Below are 17,988 nucleotides of genomic sequence, written 5' to 3' on the forward strand. Positions count from 1 at the left end.
GCGCCCAACCCCACTGCTCCTGCTCGATAGCCACCATCAGACGCCCAGCTCCTTCGCAGGTGGTCCTAGTCCCCAGCAGGCTCCCAGCTGCACCCACCAGACCAAAATATTGTCAGAACTGGAAGGGATCACTGTAAGAAGAAAATGGTGAACTGAGAGGAACTGACGGCGAGGTAAGGGTGTAATGTTCATTTGCAGCTACATCATGAGTTTATTTTAAATAATTTTACTCAGTTCAGGTTCCCTTTAAGCCGGCTATAAAAAACAGTTGTAATCGCCTGGGGCTTCTACCAGCCAACCTGCATCCATCCCGTGCCCTTGCAGTCACTCACAGATCCTCTTGTCCCACGCCGCCAGCTAGATTTGTTTTCGGCCGACAGGCTTACTGCGCAGGCCTGGCCACGCATCTCCTTCGCGTTCCCATCCACAATAGCATCCTGAGTGCGCACAGGACGCTATTGCGGATGGAAATGTGAAGAAGGCTTCCCGTAGCCAGGCCTTTCGGCGAAATTGTAAAAAAGAAATTAGGCTGGCAAAGATCGAAGCTGAAAATCAAATCGCTAGGGATATCAAATCTAACCCAAAAAAGTTTTACAAGTACATCAACTCTAAAAAAAGAAAGGTTGACTGTATAGGAATCCTAAAGGATGAGGGTGGGAACTCAATGGTGGACGACCAAGGTAAGGCAGAGTTATTAAATGCTTTCTTTGCTTCTGTCTTCACAAAGGAAACAGCACTGTTGCAAATTACAGAGGCAGAAGAGTCTCAATCTTCTAACTGTAATATTAAATACTTAACGCAGGAAGAAGTAAAGGCAAGACTAAATAAATTAAAAATAGACAAGGCACCTGGCCCGGATGGCATGCATCCTCGGGTCCTAAGAGAATTAAGTTCAGTTATAGCTAAGCCCCTTTATCTTATCTTTTGTGACTCTCTTGCAACTAGCAGAGTCCCAGTGGATTGGCGTACAGCCCACGTTTTCCCATTATTTAAGAAGGGCAAAAAATCTGATCCAGGAAATTATAGACCTGTAAGCTTAACATCAGTTGTATGCAAACTATTTGAGGGGTTACTAAGAGATACTATACATGACTTCATAGTAGAAAATAATCTTATTTCTCAGCATCAACATGGGTTTACTAAAGACAGGTCCTGTTTGACTAACATGCTCAGCTTTTATGAGGTAGTGAATGCTAATATGGATATTGGGAATGCTGTAGATGTGATATACTTGGACTTTGCAAAGGCCTTCGACACTGTTCCCCACAGAAGTCTGGTGCAAAAGTTGAGGATGCAAGGACTGGGGAAGAGTTTGTGTGCATGGATAGGGAACTGGCTAATGGACAGAAAACAAAGAGTTGTGGTCAATGGATCGTACTCAAAATGGGAGACTGTTAGCAGTGGGGTCCCACAGGGGTCTGTACTGGGTCCAGTGCTCTTCAATTTATTTATTAATGACCTAGTAGATGCAGTAGTGAGCAATGTTGCTATTTTTGCAGATGATACAAAATTGTGCAGAATCATCAACTCTCAGGAAGATAGTGTCATATTGCAACAGGATCTGGATAGGATGGCTATATGGGCACATACATGGCAGATGAAATTCAATGTTGACAAATGTAAAGTCATGCATTTTGGTCGTACCAATGGTCTAGCACCATACAAAATAAATGGGATACAGTTGGGAACATCAAACTTGGAGAAGGACTTAGGAGTACTCATCGACAACAAGTTAAATAATCGTATTCAATGCCAAGCCGCTGCAGCTAAAGCGAACAAAATTTTGGGATGCATTAAAAGGGAAATAAAAACTCGAGATGCTAGCATAATATTGCCCCTGTTTAACTCTCTAGTAAGGCCACATCTGGAATATGGAATTCAGTTCTGGGCACCACATTACAAAAAAGATATTGCAGTTTTAGAGCAGGTGCAGAGACGAGCTACAAAATTGATACGTGGGATGGAAGGTCTCGCTTACCAAGAAAGGTTAGATAAACTGGGTTTATTTAGTCTAGAGAAAAGACGCCTTAGAGGAGATCTAATTAACATGTATAAATACATTAGAGGGCAATATAATAGCTTGGCGGGTGAGCTTTTTGTCCCTAGGCCTTCTCAAAGGACTAGAGGACATGAGCTGCGCATGGAGGAAAAACGTTTTAGCCATTTATTTAGGAAAGGGTTCTTTACAGTAAGAGTGGTTAAGATGTGGAATGCATTGCCACAGGAAGTCGTTATGGCAAACTCTATACCTGCATTTAAAGGGGGCTTAGATGCTTTCCTTGCGTTAAAAGACATCCATGGCTACAATTACTAGGTTATGCCTAATGATGTTGATCCAGGGATTTTATCTGATTGCCATCTGGAGTCAGGAAGGAATTTTTCCCATTTGGGGCTAATTGGACCATGCCTGTGGGTTTTTTTCGCCTTCCTCTGGATCAACAGGGGTATGTGGGGGACGGGCTGGAGTTGTACTTTGTACTGGTTGAACTCGATGGACGTATGTCTTTTTTCAGCCAAAATAACTATGTAACTATGTAACTATGAAATGAAACTAGCTGGCGGCGGGGGACAGAAGGATCCATGAGTAGCCGTGAGGGCACGGGATGGCTGCAGGGGGCTGGTAGAAGCACCAGGTGAGTAAAACTGGCTTAAAGAGAACCTGAACTGAAATTTAAAAGTCAAAATAAACATACACACATCATACTTACTTCCCGTGTAGTCCCCAGATCAATCTCTTTCTCCTCTCCTGCATCCTATTTGCCCACTGTGATGGATGGAATTTTCTCTCCTCCATTTTGAAAATGGCAATGACTCTGTAACAGCTTCCTGTTAAGCACACTGTTAAACTGTAATATTGCCCACTTGAGCCATACGGAAATATGGACACTACCTTGCATATTCAGTTGTAACTGACAGCAGCTGATATATAAGTGACAGCAACTGGTATATTTCAGTTCTGACAAATTATTGGCAGAACTGGAGGGTATCACTGTAAGAAGAAAATGGTGAGCTTCTGAGAGGAACTGACGGTGAGGTAAGTATGTAATATTCATTTGCAGCTTCATCATGTATTTATTTTAAATCATTTTACTCAGTTCAGGTTCCCTTCAAGTATCCCTTTAAGAACTCCACACTGCACCGACTGGATCAGTTTCAATTTGTGTACAGAGCTAACAGGCCCACTAACTACGCGATCAATATCTGTCTGGAGCACATCACGGACCACCTGGACAGACCGGATTCATACGCCAGAATGCTCCTCCTGGACTTCAGCTCTGCCTTCTACACCATCAGTCCTTGTACACTGCATGACAATCTTGTGGAAACTGACGTCCAGGGCCGGCCCTAGACTTTTTGCCGCCTGAGGCAAAATTAGAAAAAATCCCCCCCCAGCCGTGGGGGGGCGCCGAGCTGGAGAGGTAGCGGGCAGAAAGGGGGTATTGGGCCTAGCGGCGGGGAGGGGGGTCGGACGCTGGAGGAGGAGCGCAGATCGGGGGACCCAGGCGAGGGAGGGGGGTTCCGACCCCCCTCCCCGCCGCTAGGCCCAATGCCCCCTTTCTGCCCGCTACCTCTCCAGCTTGGTGGGAGGCCCCCAGCGGCAGCATCTATGGACAGGCGGGTGCCTGGCGCCCCCCCAGATTTGCTGCCTGAGGCAAATGTTTCACCCCGCCTCATGAGCGGGCCGGCCCTGCTGACGTCCACCCCACCCTCTGCTGTTGGATCACAAACTTACTAACAGACAAGTCCCAAATTGTGAAGCTGGGCAACATCTCCTCCAGACCAAGAACTACCAACACTGGAGCCCCTCAAGGTTGTGTCCTGTCACCTTTCCTGTTCTCGCTCTATACAAATACCGTAAGGCCTCCTTTCCACGGACTGTTGAGCTGTGTGCTCAGCAAGCAGTTACCAGGCAGAAGTAAGTAGTTATCATGCAGCAAGAAGCAGTTACCAGGCAGCAGTGAGCAGTCGAGAGAGTTTGAGAGGCATTTCAATGCCTATCAACAGTTCTTGGAAAGGAGGCCTAAGGCTGCTTTCACAGTGGGACGTTACATGCGCACATTAGTGCAGCCTATAACGCTCCCCAACGCACAGCAATGTAACTGCAATGGGCTGTTCACAGTGCCCACGTTGCGTTACATTGTAACGCTGCACGTCAATCTAAAGTGCAGCATGCTACGGCGTTAGAGCGGCTTTGCCGCATTAGCCTGCTTGCACAGGCGCAGTGATTAGCCACATGGCTATTTAATATTCACTGCATTGTGCTGACGTCACTGGCCGGACCACGTGATGCGGAGTGTTCCGCTCACGTGGTCTCCACCAGCACATGCGTACTATAGTACGCATCACGGACACATCAAAGAGCCGCTTCACGCGGCTCTTTGCTAACGTCCTCTGCCACCACCATGCGTTGCGTTAGGTGCACGTTATGCGACCTTAACGTAGCACCTAACGCAACGTCTTAGTGTGTAAGAAGCCTTAAGGTAATTAAATACGATACCACCATTGTTGGCCTCATAAGCAAGAATAATGAGCAGGCCTTTCGGCAGGAGGTTGAAAGAATCTGCCACTGGTGCAGAGACAACAAGCTGGTTCTCAAAACTACGAAAATCGCTGAGATGTTCATTGACTTCAGAAGGCAGAGCACCACCCCTTGCCCAATATATATAGACGGGTCTGAAGTTGAAAAAGTATCCAGTGTCCTCCTGGGCACAGTGATCTCAGATGACCTGAGCTCGAAAGTGAACACTATCATAACCCAAAAGAAGTCATCAGAACAGCTGAGAAAATTCCCCCACTGGAGCTCATTCACAACTCCAGGATGGGGTCCAGAGCGAAGAAGATTGCCAACGATCCGTCACATCCAGGCCATCATTTCTTCAGATGGCTTCCATCGGACCGTAGGTTCTGTGCTATCCACACTAAGACTGAGGCACAGAGACACTTTCTTCCCTACGGCGGAGAGACTCTTGAACTCTATCTAAGCCCCCAGGGCTCCCCATAAAGATGCACCTTTCTTTGTTTGCTGCGCCTATGTTACTACTTCCATTTTGTTTTCGTTGTTGCTTTTCTTTTTCTTTTTTTGCACTGTCATTGTATCTATGGAAATGTCTGTCTTTTTCTTGCACTGTCTTTTTCTCACTGTCATTTTCTGATGCTGCTGTAATTTATCTTCTTATAGTGTGTCATTGATCAGTGTTCAAAAAAAGAGAGAAAAGGGGGTCCCCCCATATATAAGCAGCACCAGACTAATGATATTCAAAATATTATAAATCTTTATTATTTTCAAAACCTATCCAAAATTTCATAAAAACAATTAAAAAAGTCACACAATGTGACCACCAGGGTCTCTCGACCATACAATGTATCATATAGTACAAAAAAAAATAATAAAAAAAAAAATATATATATATATATATATATATATATATATATATATATATATATATACCAACTGACGTATGGAAAGTAATATTTAACTCTATAAGCAGCGTACAGGATCACCTGATATTATTAGAGTATAAATTTCTAGTGATTAAGATGTGCACCTCCACATATATAATATAGACCACACAAAATAATAATCCCAAATAACAGTAATAAAAATAACAAAAAATTAACAAAAAATTATATACTGTATATATACGTGAGGTGTATATACACACAACCAGGGGCGTAGCAATAGGGGGTGCAGAGGTAGCGACCGCATCAGGGCCCTTGGGCCAGTGGGGCCCCGAAGGGTCCGCCCTCTATCACAGTATTAGCTCTCTATTGGTCCTGTGCTGGTAATAATCACTTCTATAGATGCTTTGAATAGTAGTAATCCTTAACACACTGTTCCCCATCCCCTTCTTGCACCTCTGACACTGGGGTTGTACTTGGCAGGTTTTGGTGCGCCATCTCCATTGTTATATATAGAGTGCTTGGGGGGGCCCCATGTAAAACTTGCATCGGGGCCCACAGCTCTTTAGCTACGCCACTGCACACAACTAAAATATTTATCAACAGTAAATTGCACAGTAAAAAGTGCAGAGTGCAAGATAATAGAAGGACCTATACAGGTATTGAAGTAAAGTGCTAGGTGCAAAGCAAGGAGATTAAACAGAAATGAAAAATTGGAACTTACGCAGCTATATAGAAGAGCAGCAATCAAAACAGCCAGAGGGAGGAGGAGAGACACCCGGGAAGCAGCCTTAGTATACCACGCGGGATCAACCCGGTTCCAATTTTTCATTTCTCTTTAATCTCCTTGCCTTGCACCTAGCACTTTACTTCAATACCTGTATAGGTCCTTCTATTATCTTGCACTCTGCACTTTTTACTGTGCAATTTACTGTTGATAAATATTTTTGTTGTGTGTATATACACGTCACGTATATATATATAATTTTTTGTTATTTTTATTCATGTTATTTGGGATTATTATTTTGTGTGGTCTATATTATATACAGTATGTGGAGGTGCACATCTTAATCACTAGAAATGTATACTCTAATAATATCAGGTGATCCTGTACGCTGCTTATAGAGTTATATATTACTTTCCATACGCCAATTGGTATATTTATATATATATTTTTTGTACTATATGATACATTGTACGGTCGAGAGACCCTGGTGGTCACATTGTGTGACTTTTTTTAATTGTTTTTATGAAATTTTGGATAGGTTTTGAAAATAATAAAGATTTATAATATTTTGAATATCATTAGTCTGGTGCTGCTTATATATGGGGGGACCCCCTTTTCTCTCTTTTTTTGTATATTATATGTTGGTCCCCTTTTTAGCACATTATAATTGTTAAATGAATAATTATTCACTAATTTATGCATGGTGCTGGTCCCAATCTGTATGAGTCAATATTGATCAGTGTTCATCACCTAATTTTGTGTCGGTTTTTTGCTAAAAGCAATTCCGGCATGACCCAGTCATGCTTGGCGAAATAAATGGATTCTGATCATGCTGTGGGGCTGTTTTCCAGCCTTAGGCACAGGGAGCTTTGTTTGGGTGCATGGCTTTATGAAAAAAGCAAAGTATGTTGGCATTTGGAGAATACGCAGAAATCTGATCACCTGGTAGTCTAGGCTTAGGTCATTGCTGGGTCTTCCAACAAGACGATGACCTAAAGCATACATAGATATTAATCCAACAGTTCCTCAAGGATACCAAAACCAAGATCCTGGAGTAGGAAGGATGACAGCACAGTAAGGAGGGAAACAATAAGCTCGGCTGAGATGATCCAGTACTCCAGATCTGAAGGCAATGCATTAGGTTGATGTACACACGCTAGATTCTCTGTACTTTAGACTAGTGTGTAAATGAGACTTTAGATCCCTTCCCTTAAGGTGCCCATACACTCGTCAGATTGGCAGCAGATAGATAAGAAATGCATCTGATGATCTATCTGATGCGTTTTTAGAACATTTTTTACCAGGATAGAATTCCAATAGATTTCAGTTTGAAATCTATTGAAATTCGATCTGATGGCATTTTTTTGCCATCAGATTTCCATTAAGGCCAATGCAAACTGATAAGCAATCTCATCAGATCGACCTAAATTTTCCACCATGCACGTTCGATGGAAATCCATCGAAATCGGCCATCGATCGGTCGATTGGCCAACCGATTTGCAATCGATCTATCGATCGATCGATCGGGATCGATCAGTCGGCCAGAAAATCGGCTGAGTGTATGGGCCCCTTAAGAAAAACCACCGATATCCCTGTCACCTGGGTCTTGTCAGTTCTTGGATCAATGTGAATCTCCTTTACCTGGTCAAACAGTTCTATACATATTACAAGAGATTACTGCAATAGCAAATATAGCTAGTGGAGAGAGCCAGGCATGACAAGTAACCTACTGCAAACAAAAGTAGGGTAATATATGACGGCTTAGGATTTGTATATATTTTAGCCACATTTTGTTTATATACAGTATATATATATATATATATATATATATATACATATATATATATATATATATATATATATATATATATATATTAGACTGAATAAACGTTTTAGAGCCTATAGGGCTTTCTTGTGTTGATTTCAGGATCAGTTAGTTTATGTAATACAGTATATGACTATCTACTTGAAGCACTGCCCAGCTAATAAGTGTGGGGGAAATCCCAATATTTAAGCAACACCGGTAAAGTCCATTTCACTGTGTCAAAAGCTTTGGCTCCTACCAAAGATGCCTGAGCCCAGCTATCCCCACTTTGACTTCTACTTAGACAACTGCCTGAAAGCTCACAATACTGTAGTAAGTGAATAAGACTTTCCATGCATAATGCTTGTCTCATTTAAATGTATGGAGAACACAAGTTAATGGAGTCTCTTAACCTCTTGAGGACCAGTGGTTTATACCCCCCTAAAGAGCAGGCGATTTTTTACAATTCACCACTTTAACGATTTATTACTCGGTCATACAACTTACCACCCAAATGAATTTTAACTCCCTTTCTTGCCACTAATAGAGCTTTCTATTTCTTTTGGTGGTCTCTGATTGCTCTGATTATTTTTTTAATTAAAAAAAACTATTTCTTTTCATTAACCCCCAGCCAAATTAGCCCTAGACAGCGATCCATACACTACAGTACCCATACATAGGCATCAGCCTATGTTTGGGAACAGGTTGTGAGCCGTTGGGAGCAACAGTTAAGTGACAAGGCTGTCCCCTGTACAGCGCTGCGCTAGATCGCAGCGCTGTACAAATGTTTATTGTTTTTTTATTCTTTATTTCAGCCTACCAGCTCCGATCATGGCTGGCAGGCTGATGACAGATCCTCGCAGTGTTTATCCGCAGGGAACATGCGTGCGAGCGAGTGTGTGATCCCTGCTAATCCTGCCCACTGCACTTTGACGCCACTCTCCTACGGCCCATCAGTGTTAGGCGGTCGGGAGAGGGTTAAAGCACACTTACTTGAACTGATGTGACATGATAGAGATAAACATGGGTACATGTTGTACCAATCCTAGTTAGCTCCTAATTTTTATTTTTTTTTTCATTACAAGAGTTAACAAAACAGTGCTTGTGTCTGTGTAAATGGGGCAGGAGAAGCACCCCCAGCTCTCTTAAAAGTAAATGGAAGTCAAAACATTTTTGTCTGAACAGAGACTCCTGATAACAACAGTGCTGAAAAATTCAAATTGTAATGAATTCCCTCCCGATATGGAGGAATTCTAAGGGCATGCAGATTTTAACACCAAGAGGGTTATAGTAATGGGGAGGGGGGCATTACAAGGGGGTTTGTGATAACATAAAGAGGAAACAGTATTTAATTTTGATGGGAGATAATGCTAGGATGAAAGCAGCTATTCATCTGCATTGCCCTGACATCTCTGGCACCAAAGCTAACTAACACTGCCAAACTGTGTGAGAAAGCATCACACGTATTCCCAGAACGGTCTGGTGTGGAGCATCTGTCTCTATTGTTTCTATGGGCTAGCTCTCACTGCAAGTAAACCCCAGCATATTTTAGTTACACTCAGAGCTGTAGCAGAATGACTGCAGGGTCTAATGAAATCAATTGTATTTCATTACAGATTTTAGTCTGGGCACAATAAAATCTGTACGGGTTGAATTTTTTGTCTAAAAAAGAGATAAAAGTTCACTGCACTCCAGCTTCTGGAATTTGTGTTTCCTTTTAGCGTCTGAGGTCTTGTGTTTGGTAATCCAGCCAGACCCTTCGACTGCCCTTTTTCACAAGCCTCTTCCTCAACTTAACCCTCCTGGCGGTATGAAAAATTCCGCCAGGAGGCAGCGCGGCAGTTTTTTTTTTTTTTAAATCATGTAGCGAGCCCAGGGCTCAGCGGCATCCCCCCGCCTGCTTCGATCGCCTTCGGCGATCTCCGATCAGGAAATCCCGTTCAAAGAACGGGATTTCCTGGAGGGCTTCCCCCGTCGCCATAGTGACGGGGCGGGATGACGTCACCGACGTCGTGACGTCATTGGGAGTCCCGATCCACCCCTCGGCGCTGCCTGGCACTGATTGGCCAGGCAGCGCACGGGGTCTGGGGGGGGGGGGGGCGCGCGCTGCAACGTATAGCGGCGATCGTGCGCGGGGTGGCGGCGATCAGTGTGCTGGCGCAGCTAGCAAAGTGCTAGCTGCGTCCAGCAAAAAAAAAAATTAAGAAAATAGGCCCAGCAGGGCCGGAGAAAACCTCCTGCGCGGCTTACCCCGAACTACGTTCAGGGTTACCGCCAGGAAGGTAAAGCACAAAATAAGCTCTTGGGTCAAATATGCAGTGCTGCTAAAAATCTGCTGGTTAAGAGCTGGAAGTCACTCCCCCCATCAAGATCTGAGCTAATTAATAAAATCCAATCAACATTTCTGATGGGAAAAATTACCTCTACTATCAGAGAAACCACACCACTATTTGATAAAATCTGGGCCCTCTGGGAAACCTGGACTTCCTCCCATCTTTAGATATGGCCTAATGACTCTCCCCATATTACCCCCTACTACCCTCTCTTTCATCTATTCCTTCATAGTCATTGCACATACATGCTGGCTGGCATGGGCTGAACCCCCAGAAAATGTTATATTATCCCTACCTCTTCCCTTTTTCCTTTTATGTTTGTCTGTGTTTTGCTCCTTCCCTTACCCCTCCTGTTATACTCTGTTTACTGTTATCAGTACCTGTGATAAAATTGCCTGAATATTATTCTGCTGCACTCTCGATACAAAGTTGCCGCAATTGTTTTTATACCAGGTCATATTGGCTATTGTGCTTACATGTTACAATTTTTCATGGTTTCAAAATTAATAAAAACAAATTTGAAAAAAAAAAGTTCACTGCACTCAAAGTTCCTGGGTGATAGAAGGCTTGTGTCACAACTGTTGACGGATAACACAGATATGTGGCTCTCCCTGCCTAACGTCTATGTCACTAAACTCCAGTTCCACAGGTCTCACCTTAATGAAACGCATCAGGAGGAGCTTTTGTTCACACCTGGTTGGCAACTCAGGACGCACGGAAGGCGGAAGGACCAAAAGCTGTGAGGAAAGTGGCTAAACCCAGGACATGCCATTGTCCCATTACAAGCTTTATATTAGCCTGACTTATGTTAGTGCGATACATCAGTTTTAATGTCTTAATAAAAGGAACTTCATTATGTTGGTAATCTTGGAGTTGAGCTGCCTTGCTTGTTGAAAAGTTCAAAGGAACAGGACACGGACAGCTTTGGAATAGCCTTAACACACCTGTAAAGATCACAGAGGACACCAGGTTGAGCGCGGGGATATAAAGGTCTGGCCTGGCACTGGTGTTCCCGCTGTGAAGGGTCTAGTGTGGTATAGCACGCAGACGGAATAGTGGTACTAATATAACATCATGGTATGGAACCAGAGTTGGACAGTGAGAGCCACATATCCGGGATAGTGGCCACCTTATCTGAGGAAATCTGTGGCAAACACCTGGAACTTAAAGAGACACTGTAAAACCGAAAGCATCCCCTGGGGGTACTCACCTTGGCAGGGGGAAGCCTCCGGATCCTAATGAATAGGAATATGGTGAGTTCATAGAAGATTTTATTTTTTGTCACAAGTTATCGGTAAATGACACTTTGTGAAAAAAAAAACAATTAAAATCAATTTTCGCTTACTTGTGACAAAAAATAAACTCACCATACTCCTAACGGAATACCTTGGGGTGTCTTCTTTCTAGAATGGGGTCATTTGTGGGGTTTCTATACTGCCCTGGCATTTTAGGGGCCCTAAACCGTGAGGAGTAGTCTTGAAACCAAATGTCGCAAAATGGCCTGTGAAATCCTAAAGGTACTCATTGGACTTTGGGCCCCTTAGCGCAGTTAGGGTGCAAAAAAGTGCCACACATGTGGTATCGCCATACTCAGGAGAAGTAGTATAATGTGTTTTGGGGTGTATTTTTACACATACCCATGCTGAGTGGGAGAAATATCTCTGTAAATGGACAATTGTGTGTAAAGAAAATCAAACAATTGTCATTTACAGAGATATTTCTCCCACCCAGCATGGGTATGTGTAAAAATACACCCCAAAACACATTATACTACTTCTCCTGAGTACGGCAATACCACATGTGTGGCACTTTTTTTCAGCCTAACTGCGCTAAGGGGCCCAAAGTCCAATGAGCACCTTTAGGCTTTACAGGGGTTCTTACAATTTAGCACCCCCCAAAATGTCAGGACAGTAAACACACCCCACAAATGACCCCATTTTGGAAAGTAGACACTTCAAGGTATTCAGAGAGGAGCATGGTGAGTCCGTGGCAGATTTCATTTTTTTTTGTCGCAAGTTAGAAGAAGAAGTTTTTTGTCACAAACTGTCATTTTCCGCTAACTTGTGACAAAAAATAAAATCTTCTATGAACTCACCATGCCTCTCACTGAATACTTTTGGGATGTCTTCTTTCCAAAATGGGGTCATTTGGGGGGTATTTATACTATCCTGGAATTTTAGCACCTCATGAAACATGACAGGTGCTCAGAAAAGTCGGAGATGCTTAAAAATGGGAAAATTCACTTTTGGCACCATAGTTTGTAAACACTATAACTTTTACCCAAACCAATAAATATACACTGAATGTTTTTTTTTTATATCAAAGACATGTAGCAGAATAACTTTCGCGCTCAAATGTATAGGAAATTTTACTTTATTTAAAAAATGTCAGCACAGAAAGTAAAAAAAGTCATTTTTTTGACAAAATTCATGTCTTTTTTGATGAATATAATAAAAACTAAAAATCGCAGCAGTAATCAAATAGCACCAAAAGAAAGCTGTATTAGTGACAAGAAAAGGAGGTAAAATTCATTTAGGTGGTAGGTTGTATGACCGAGCAATAAACCGTTAGCTGCAGTGGTCTGAATGGAAAAAAGGCTCTGGTCCTTAACCCTCCTGGCGGTATAAAAAAATACGCCAGGAGGCAGCGCGGCAGTATTTTTAAAAAAAATTTTTTTCTATATCATGTAGCGAGCCCAGGGCTCGCTACATGATAGCCGCTGCTCAGCGGCATCCCCCCGCCCTCTTCGATCGCCTTCGGCGATCTCCGATCAGGAAATCCCGTTCAAAGAACGGGATTTCCTGGAGGGCTTCCCCCGTCGCCATGGCGACGGGGCGGAATGACGTCACTGACGTCGGGTCGTCATTGGGAGTCCCGGGCCACCCCTCGGCGCTGCCTGGCACTGATTGGCCAGGCAGCGCACGGGGTCTGGGGGGGGGGGGGCGCGCGCCGCACCGTATAGCGGCGATCGGGCGCGCGGCGGCGGCGATCAGGGTGCTGGCGCAGCTAGCAAAGTGCTAGCTGCGTCCAGCAAAAAAAAAATTAAACAAATCGGCCCAGCAGGGCCTGAGCGGCACCCTCCGGCGGCTTACCCCGAACTACGTTCGGGGTTACCGCCAAGAAGGTTAAGGGGTTTTATGACTGCAGTCCTTAAGTGGTTAAAGGGGAACTGAAGAGAGAGGTATATGGAGGCTGTCATGTTTATTTCCTTTTAATCAATACCAGTTGCCTGGCAGCCCTGCTGGTCTATCTCTCTGCAGTAGTATCTGATTAAAACCAGAAACAAGCATGCAGCTAGTCTTGTCAGATCAGACTTATAAGGCCCGGTTCACATTAGCGGTGGCCGTCCGGAATCGCCGTGCCGGAGCCGCACCGCTTGCAGAACGGACGGAACGGACGCACGGCATAGCAATGAAAGCCTATGCGTCCGTTCACATGCGTCCGTTCTGCCGGACCGGAGCCGGACCGGATCCGGGCCGGATCCGGACTCCGGCCTTCGTTCCAACATGCGCTATTTTTTGATCCGGCTCCTCCGGCAGCCGTATCCGGGGCGGAGCCGGACTGCACCATCCGGCCAATACAAACCAATGGGAACCGGAGAGCGCACAACACACTGGCTGAGAAATCCGGATGTTCTACCCCACTTCCTATGCGGATTGTTGCGGCGATATTGGATGGGGACACATGGGCAAGCATTTTGGAGTGGAGCAGCACAGCTGGATCCGGAGATGTTGGCAGCATGTCGCAGGTGGAGGTGAGTGCTAAACAGCAGAGGGCCTGATTCCACAGGTCCCCCTTCTGCTGACCTCCCAGACCCCAACATTTTTTTTGTTTTTTACGTTACTTTTGCCAAACGGATCCGGATCGCATCCTGATGAACACCTGATGCAACCTGACCGGATCCGGATCGGATCCGGATCAGAACCGTACGGTTCCGATCCGGATCCGGTCCGGATCCGGTCAGGTCATCCGGTCCGTTTGGCAGACAACCGCAAGTGTGAACCGGGCCTTAGTCTGATCCACTGAAACACCTGATCTGCTGAATGCTTGTTCAGGGGCTATGGCTAATAGTATTAGAGGCAGAGGATCAGCAGGGCTGCCAGGCAACTGGTATTGTCTAAAAGGAAATAAACATGACAGCCTCCATATACCTCTCTCTTCAGTTCCCCTTTAACCACTTTACCCCCGCGCGTACGTATTTCTCCGCCCCTTTTTCCATCCTTTAAAAACCAGGGACGGAGAAACACGTACTTTCCGCGTTCCCGACGCTGCCCGCGCTCCCGCTCGTAAACACGCCGCCTGCCGCTAGTAAAACCGCCGCCGCCCGCTCGCCCAGAGATCAATGAACGGGAAAATCCATTCCCGTTCGTTGATCTAAGCCCCGCAATGATCAGCTGCTCTCCTATGGGCAGCGCGATCATTGTGAGAAAAAACTCACGTGTCCATGCTCATTATACTTCCTCCAAGCTTCCGGAAGGAAGCTTGGAGGTCGCATTAAAACAAAAAGTTACTGTGGCCATCTTGTAGCCAAATAGTAAACTACACCCTACACATTTTTCACATACAAATAAATGACTTTTACACATAAAATTAACTCATTACCTCCCACACTCCCCATTTTTTTTTTTTTTTGTAATTAAAAAAAAAATAAAAAATTTACAATTAAAAAAAATACATAAATAGTTACCTTAGGGACTGAACTTTTTAAATATTTATGTCAAGAGGGTATAACACTGTTACTTTATAAACTATGGGCTTGTAATTAGGGATGGACGCAAAACTGAAAAAAATGCACCTTTATTTCCAAATAAAATATTGGCGCCAAACATTGTGATAGGGACATAATTTAAATGGTTTTATAACCGGGACAAAAGGGCAAATACGTTTCATGGGTTTTAATTACAGTAGCATGCATTATTTAAAAACTATAATGGCCGAAAACTGAAAAATAATTATTTTTTTCCCCACATTTTTCCTATTTTCCCATTAAAACACATTTAGAAAAAAATAATTCTTGGCATAATGTCCCACCTAAAGAAAGCCTAATTGGTGGCGAAAAAAACAAGATATAGTTCATTTCATTGCGATAAGTAATAATAAAGTTATAGACGAATGAATGGAAGGAGCGCTGAAAGGTGAAAATTGCTCTGGTGCTCAGGGGGTAAAACCCCTCAGTGGTGAAGTGGTTAAGATAGATTTTTAATAGATTTCATGCTGAATTAAATGCCTAGTGTGCAACAACATGAATATATCCCTCTCAGATCGAACCACCCGTTTTCAGCCACAAGGAAAGTAGTATCATTCTGACTTTGTGACTGGAAATACATTCCAGGAGCAATTATTTCAGTTCTTAATGCATGATCATATCTTGCTAAACCCTATGCAAGATACAGGCACTTATTACTGACATCCACTCTGTGTATTTATTGCTTATCACCTCCTGTCAGAGGGTCACACTGTAATATAATGGCTGCGTCATTACTGATTCAGAAGCGCTCACCATGCTAGCCTAGTCACCTCTGCGGCTCTCCCTCTCCTCACACGGAGCAGCATGGTGACTATAGCTGCTGTATGCCTCCTCATTATTAGTACACAGCCCCATATACTGCAGAAACGTCGAGGATTATGGCAACCTCTTCTGTCTCCTCTCCACATCACTCTCCCGCCATTTCTACCTCAGCTAAAGTTCTCAGTCAGCACACCAGGCTGTCCAATGAGACTCAGCTGTAATATAATTAGAAGAGTGCACAGACCCGCCCCCTTTCCTGTAGTCACTCAGCCTCTGTGGGAACAATGCCCAAAGTTCGATTCTATATTTTGTCTCAGAAATAGGACAGTGTTGTTTAGCAAGGCTTCAAATCCAATAGCTTATTATCATTATTATTATTAATAATACATTTTGATGCTCATATTTATTCTGTTCAAGTGACCTTGCCTATTGCAAGCATTTTAAAACACCTAGAAAATTGTACACAGCAGTTTTCCAGTTTGCAAATTGGCTGCCAGTGAGAAAACTCCATAATTAAAAAAAAAAACACAAAACCATAATGCAGTGATTGAATCATCAGTCTTTAAGACCCCATACTGCGTCGGCCTCATACTGCGACTGCGCAAGCGGCTCTGTCAATCAAGGCCACGTTGTCCGCATTGTGCTGTGCAGGCGCAGTAGTTCTGTGCCTGTGCAGTACGGCACGGATAACGTGGCCATGATTGACAGCGCCTCTCGCGCAGGCGCAGTATAAGGCCGACCCTGAGGTCTGCCTCAGTACTGGCAGGGATACTGTGCCGCAGGCTGCGAGCGGCGCTGCAACATGGGACATGTCGCTGGGAAGGAGCTGGAGGAAGCCACTGGTAAGTAGTTCGGGGAGGACAACCTGATGATTTATTTCCTTTTAAACAATACCAGTTGCCTGGCAGCCTTGCTGATCTATTTGGCTGCAGTAGTGTCTGAATAACACCAGGAACAAGCAGGCAGCTAATCTTGTCAAATCTGACAATAATGTCAGAAACACCTGATATGCCGCATGCTTATTCAGGGTCTATGGCTAAAAGTATTTGAGGCAGAGGATCAGCAGACTGCCAAACAACTGGTATTGCCTTAAAGGAAATAAATATGGCAGCCTCCATATCCAACTCACTTCAGTTGTCCTTTAATTAATGGTTGCTGAGGTTGCTGCACTGCACACACTATTGTTGTGTTCTCAAACAGGCTGGTCCCTAACCATGTAACCATGTCTGTGGGCTGGTGCACCCCCGAGTGGTTCTGGAGCGTTTTTAAAAATGCTAGCTGTTTGAAAACAGCTTGGGTAATGTATTTCAATGGGCTGGTGCACACCAGAGTGGTTCGTTTTTTCCACAAACGCAAACTCGGAGGCTGCAGCATTTTTTTGATGTTAAAGTATAGGAAAGTGGAAAACCGCTCTGAAAAATGCTAGATCACAGCGGTTTTCCAGGCGTTTTTGTTACACAAGCTGTTCAGTAACAGCTTTACTGTAACAATATATGAAATCTGCTACACAAAAACGCTCTAAATGCTAGGCATGTTTAGAAAACCTCTCTAAACATGCCTAGAATCCCTCTGAAAATCTGCTTCAAAAACTTCAGATCTGCTAGAGGTTTTTGGTGTGCACTGGCCCTGTGTGAACAGAACAGTTAGGCCCATTTCACAACTGCCTTAAAGAGAGTCTGAAGCGAGAATAAATCTGTGCCCCTGCTAAAACGCCACTATCCCGCGGCTTAACGGGGGTCCCTGATCCCCCAAATTTCCTCCGTACAGCCGGGGAGCACTTCCTGGTTGGGGCAGGGCTAACCGCCGCAGCCCTGCCCCACGCGCGTCTGTCAGCGCGTATCTCCGCCTCTCCCCCGCCCCTCTCAGTCTTCCTTCACTGAGAGGGGCGGGGGAGAGGCGGCGATGCGCCACTGATAGACGCGACTGGAGGCAGGGCTGCAGCCGTTAGCCCTGCCTCCAGGAGCGACCAAGTCTGCGACCAAGTGTTGCAGTGGGGGGTTTGGGGGTGAAGGGACCCCCGTATAGCGGCGGTTTAGCAGCTAACTATGAGCTCTGAAGCGAGATTTATTCTCGCTTCAGAGTCTCTTTAAAAATGCTCAGTTCCCAGATCGGAACGGAAACTGTACAAACGGATGCGAACGGATCCAATGATAACTTGTGGATCTTTTCCGCACGATCTGCTGAACGGACCGCAAGTTTGCTGCAGCACCTATTT

The 17,988-nt window shown here is 44.5% G+C and overlaps 1 protein-coding gene across 1 annotated transcript in view; it reads right to left on the reverse strand.

The window, feature by feature from the left end:
* Positions 1 to 15,953, reverse strand: part of COL27A1 (collagen type XXVII alpha 1 chain) — a 728,465-nt gene extending 712,512 nt beyond the window's left edge. The window contains exon 1 of the mRNA XM_068248437.1: positions 15,765 to 15,953. The gene's annotated coding sequence lies outside the window, so the exon portion shown is untranslated. The remainder of the gene's footprint in view (positions 1 to 15,764) is intronic.
* Positions 15,954 to 17,988: the final 2,035 nt, after the last annotated feature.

Source organism: Hyperolius riggenbachi, chromosome 8, assembly GCF_040937935.1.
Source record: "Hyperolius riggenbachi isolate aHypRig1 chromosome 8, aHypRig1.pri, whole genome shotgun sequence".
Classification (NCBI taxonomy): Eukaryota; Metazoa; Chordata; class Amphibia; order Anura; family Hyperoliidae; genus Hyperolius; species Hyperolius riggenbachi.